Source organism: Scyliorhinus torazame, chromosome 16, assembly GCF_047496885.1.
Source record: "Scyliorhinus torazame isolate Kashiwa2021f chromosome 16, sScyTor2.1, whole genome shotgun sequence".
Classification (NCBI taxonomy): Eukaryota; Metazoa; Chordata; class Chondrichthyes; order Carcharhiniformes; family Scyliorhinidae; genus Scyliorhinus; species Scyliorhinus torazame.
The window spans coordinates 190533427-190539142 of NC_092722.1; the positions used below are offsets into that span (position 1 = coordinate 190533427).

The 5716-nt window shown below is 55.0% G+C and overlaps 1 protein-coding gene across 2 annotated transcripts in view; it reads right to left on the bottom strand.

Moving 5' to 3' along the window:
• Window positions 1-905, bottom strand: part of zdhhc16b (zDHHC palmitoyltransferase 16b) — a 45774-nt gene extending 44869 nt beyond the window's left edge. The window contains exon 1 of one of the 2 annotated variants that reach the window (XM_072479658.1): window positions 791-905. The gene's annotated coding sequence lies outside the window, so the exon portion shown is untranslated. The remainder of the gene's footprint in view (window positions 1-790) is intronic. The other variant, XM_072479659.1, reaches the window with a different exon arrangement.
• Window positions 906-5716: the final 4811 nt, after the last annotated feature.

Genomic DNA, 5716 nt, shown 5'->3' on the forward strand with positions numbered 1-5716 from the left:
GGGGGTGTTGATGGGGGGGGAGGGGGTGTTGATGGGGGGGAGGGGGTGTTGATGGGGGGGAGGGGGTGTTGATGGGGGGGGAGGGGGTGTTGATGGGGGGGAGGGGGTGTTGATGGGGGGGCAGGGGGTGTTGATGGGGGGGGGGAGGGGTGTTGATGGGGGGGGAGGGGTGTTGATGGGGGGGAGGGGGTGTTGATGTGGGGGGGAGGGGGTGTTGATGTGGGGGGGAGGGGGTGTTGATGTGGGGGGGAGGGGGGTGTTGATGGGGGGGAGGGGGTGTTGATGGGGGGGGGTGTGATGGGGGGGGAGGGGGTGTTGATGGGGGGGGAGGGGGTGTTGATGGGGGGGGAGGGGGTGTTGATGGGGGGGGAGGGGTGTTGATGGGGGGGGAGGGGTGTTGATGTGGGGGAGGGGGTGTTGATGGGGGGGGAGGGGGTGTTGATGGGGGGGGGTGTTGATGTGGGGGGGAGGGGGTGTTGATGTGGGGGGAGGGGGTGTTGATGGGGGGGGAGGGGGTGTTGATGTGGGGGGGAGGGGGTGTTGATGTGGGGGGGAGGGGGTGTTGATGTGGGGGGGAGGGGGTGTTGATGTGGGGGGGAGGGGTGTTGATGGGGGGGGAGGGGGTGTTGATGGGGGGGAGGGGGTGTTGATGTGGGGGGGAGGGGGTGTTGATGTGGGGGGGAGGGGGTGTTGATGTGGGGGGGAGGGGGTGTTGATGTGGGGGGGAGGGGGGTTGATGTGTGTGTGTGTGTTTGGGGGGGGGGGCAGTCCGGGCAGATGGTGAACTTACCGCCGGGCGCAGCTGCTTCGCCTCCAGCCGGTCGCCGTGTTGGTCCTCACAGCACGGCCGCAGTGCGCCTGCGCAGCCAGCGCATGAAGGCACGCCGGGGGTTGTAGTGCATGCAGACGTCATGCCAGCGGAGACCGCGTCTGCGCTTCGGCTCCTGTAACTACACTTCCCGTCATCCCCTCTCGCCGGCTCCTGGACTCAGGCATGGTGAATGGCTGGCAGAGTGGCAAGGGAAGAGCAGTGGATCTAGTTGTGTGCTTTCTTAAAGAAAGGATGGGGAGTGGGAAAGGTTGTGGGAATAATACCAAACAATCCACCTTCATCTCACTTAATCACAGGTTCTATCCCACCCAATATCACAGTAAATACTGTTTAGAACTTAATACTCCTGAAACACTTTTCACTGAATCTAATGCATAGAAACAAGCAAATCCCTCTGAACAGAAGTATGTAATGAAATGTTTGTTCCTGGGCAGGGGGTGGTGGATATTGAACAGCAGAGAACAATACAGCCCAGGAACAGGCCCTTTGGCTCTCCAAGCCGGTGCCGTCAATGATGCCTGTCTTAACTAAAACCGTCTGCACTTGCCGGGTCCATATCCCTCTCGTCCCATTCTTTTTTTTTTTTACAAATTTCGAGTACCCAATTATTATTTTTTTCCAATTAAGGGACAATTTAGCATAGCCAATCCACCTGACCTACACATCTTTGGATTGTGGGGGTGAAACCCACGCAGCCACATGGTGAATGTGCTCTATTCCCATTCTATTCATGTATTCATCATGATGCCTCTTAAACGTCGCTGTCGTATCTGCTTCCACCACCTTCTGCACCAGCAGGTTCCAGGCACTCACCACCTTCTTGTGTAAAAAAAAACTTGCCTTGCACGTTGTTGTGAACCACTGTAATAGGAGATGTAAGGTAGGACCTGCACTACAGGTTCGCTGGTAGCTCCTGCCGGCTGGCTCCGCCCAGGGAGAACTGGATAAATATGAATGACCTCCAGTGCCCTGCCATTTCGCCAGCTGCAGCAGGAGGCCACGCATCTGACTGTAATAAAGCCACAGTTATACCAAACTTTAGTCTTTGTGCAATTGATAGTGCATCAATTTACTACGGTCAGATTGTCCACAGCATGGATATCAGAAATAATAATAATAATAATAATCACTTATTGTCACAAGTAGGCTTCAATGAAGTTACTGTGAAAAGCCCCTAGTCACCACATTCCGGCGCCTGTTCAGGGAGGCCGGTACGGGAATTGAACCCGCGCTGCTGGCCTTGTTCTGCATTGCAAGCCAGCTGTTTAGCCCACTGTGCTAAACCAGCCCAATCAGCTGCAGCTGGATCCGCACACGCCCGACGGCAGAAAAGACTTTACTCACTGGCTAGCATGTTTTGACGCCTACATCAATGCTGCGGACCCCGCGCCAACGGAGGCTCAGAAGATAAACATCCTGTACTCCAGACTGAGCTCCAGCGTATTCCCGTTGAGCCAAGACGCCACGAATTACACAAAAGCAATGGAACTTCTTAAGGAACACTACGGGCAGAACGTGAACACGCTCTTCGCCAGGCATGTACTCGCCCCCCGCTCGCAACTACCTGGTGAGTCCATCGAAAACTTCTGGCGGGCCCTAATTCCACTCATCCGGGACTGTGACTGTCAGGCCGTTACGGCCGCCGAACACGCGAACCTCCTCATGCGCGATGCCTTTGTGACGGGGATTGCGTTGGACCGCATCCGAGAACGATTACTGGAAGGGGCTACGCTCGAACTGGTGGAGACGAAAACCTTGGCGCTCTCCATGATGGTCACATCCCATAACGTGCAATCGTACCCCTCCCGCCGCGCTGCCCACCCTTCTACTCCTTCCTACCCCTCCTGGACCCCGCCGACGACCTCCTCAGCCAGGTCCCTGCCTTCCCAATACGCCTGCACCGCACGCCGATCCGCGCACCCTGGGGGTCCCCACTGCTACTTCTGCGGTCAGCAGAAGCACGCCCGCCAACACTGCCCCGCCCGCACTGCAGTTTATAAAGCCTGCAGTAAAAAGGGCCACTTCGCGGTTGTGTGCCAGGCCCGCGCAGTCGCTGTGATCGCCCCCTCCCCCACGCCAGACGCACAATGGGAGCCGCCATCTTCTCCTCGCAGGTCCATGTGCGATCAATGGGCGCCGCCATCTTGTCCCCCTTCGACCACGTGTGCCCCATGGGTGCCGCCATCTTGTCCCGACCCCGCAATGTGCGCACCATGGGCGCCGCCACCTTGTCCCCCACAGGGTCTCCGGACATCCCGACATCGGAACCGCACACGCTCGCCACCTGAAGCATCTGACAGCTACCCGCAGCTCGCTTATATGACGCTGGACCAATCTCGCCCGCACAACCTGGCCACCGCGTCGACGACGGTGAAAATCAACGGCCACACGACCTCGTGCCTGCTGGACTCCGGGAGCACCGAAAGCTTCGTACACCCAGATACGGTAAGGCACTGCTCCCTCGCAGTCCACCCTGCCAATCAAAGGATCTCCCACTCTATCCCAATCCGAGGCTTCTGTACAGTCGCCCTCACTGTCCAGGGCGTAGAATTTAGTAACTTCCGCCTCTATGTCCTTCCTAATCTCTGCGCTGCACTCATTTTGGGTCTGGACTTCCACTGCAACCTCCAGAGCCTCACCCTCAAATTCGGTGGGCCCTTACCCCCCTTACCGTTTGCGGCCTCGCAAAGGTGGATGCCCCCTCCCTTTTTGCCAATCTAACTGCGGATTGCAAGTCCATTGCCACTAGGAGCAGACGGTACAGCACCCAGGACAAGACCTTCATCAGGTCCGAAGTCCAGCAGCTGCTTAAGGTGGGTGTTATCGAGGCCAGCAACAGCCCCTGGAGAGCCCAAGTGGTAGTGGTTAAAACTGGAGAGAAATACAGGATGGTCATGGACTACAGCCAGACCATCAATCGGTACACGCAGCTCGATGCGTATCCACTCCTACACATATCTGATATGGTCAATCAGTACCGGGGGTGCAGTACCGGGCCCTCTCAACAATTGACCTGAAATCCGCCTACCACCAGCTACCCATCTGGAAGTCGGACCGGCCATACACGGCTTTCGAGGCGGACGGTCGCCTCTACCACTTCACAAATGGGGTCTAGGTCTTCCAAAGGGAGATGGACGGTTTGCGGGCCACCTTTCCGTACTTAGATAATGTCACCATCTGCGGCCATGACCAGCAGGACCACGATGCCAACCTCGATAAATTCCTCTGCACTGCCACTCTTCTCAACCTTACCTATAACAAAGAGAAGTGTGTGTTCAGCACGACCCGGTTAGCCATTCTCAGCTATGTAGTCCAAAATGGACTTCTCGGGCCCGACCCCGACCGCATGCCCCAAGGCCCTCAAACGCTGCCTGGGGTTCTTTTCCTACTACACCCAGTGGTTCCCAAGCTATGCGGACAAGGCCCGCCTGTCATAATATACACCAGTATATCATGGTGCAGACACACACACTGATGGACACACAGCAAAACCAATCAACACACACAAAAGCACAGCCAATCACCAGTTAGAGCACACTCAGTATAAAGACAGAGGGCATCAGTTTTCCCGCTCATTTGGGATGCAGCCTCCTAGAAGGACAGAGCTTACAGCTTACAACACAGATCTTCACCATGTGCTGAGTGCATAGACTGGTTAGGACAGGCATAGGTCTTTAGTTTAATCTAACATCGTGTTAGCCCACAGTGAAAGTATGTTCAACAGTTTCTAACTTAATAAAATAGTGTTGTACTATTACAAGTGTTGGTGGCCTGTATGTGTTCCACGGATCCAGAGCACCCAACACACATGGTACCAGTTGTTGAGGGATGTTAGAACTTCTTAGACCTACCTGCAAGTGATCTGCCTTCCACCAGCATACAGTCATCCTGCAAAATGGACAGCGTCCGCCCCCCCGCATCACCGGTAACATAGAACATAGAACATAGAACAATACAGCGCAGTACAGGCCCTTCGGCCCACGATGTTGCACCGAAACAAAAGCCATCTAACCTACACTATGCCATTATCATCCATATGTTTATCCAATAAACTTTTAAATGCCCTCAATGTTGGCGAGTTCACTACTGTAGCAGGTAGGGCATTCCACGGCCTCACTACTCTTTGCGTAAAGAACCTACCTCTGACCTCTGTCCTATATCTATTACCCCTCAGTTTAAAGCTATGTCCCCTCGTGCTAGCCATTTCCATCCGCGGGAGAAGGCTCTCACTGTCCACCCTATCTAACCCCCTGATCATTTTGTATGCCTCTATTAAGTCTCCTCTTAACCTTCTTCTCTCCAACGAAAACAACCTCAAGTCCATCAGCCTTTCCTCATAAGGTTTTCCCTCCATACCAGGCAACATCCTGGTAAATCTCCTCTGCACCCGCTCCAAAGCCTCCACGTCCTTCCTATAATGCGGTGACCAGAACTGCACGCAATACTCCAAATGCGGCCGTACCTAGGGGCCAACTGGAAGATATTCAAACAACGCTTCCAGCTCTACCTGGAAGCCACAGACCGGGAAGCTGCCTCAGACACCAGGAAGATCGCTCTCTTCCTATCCACGGCCGGGGACCATGCCATCCACATTTTCAATTCTCTCACCTTTGCTGATTGGTGAAGATAAATCAAAATTCAAGACGGTCCTTAAGTTTGACAGTCACTGCGACATCGAGGTGAATGAAAGTTTCGAGCGCTATGTATTCCAACAGCGTTTGCAGGGTAAGGGTGAACCTTTCCAGTCCTTTCTCACCCACCTCCGCATCCTTGCGCAGCCCTGTAATTACGGGTCCACCTCCGACTCCATGATACGCGACCAGAGACTGGGAGGTTCCTGGACCGAAGGGCCAGTAGGATGGTCTTCCAGACTGTTCCGTTCTC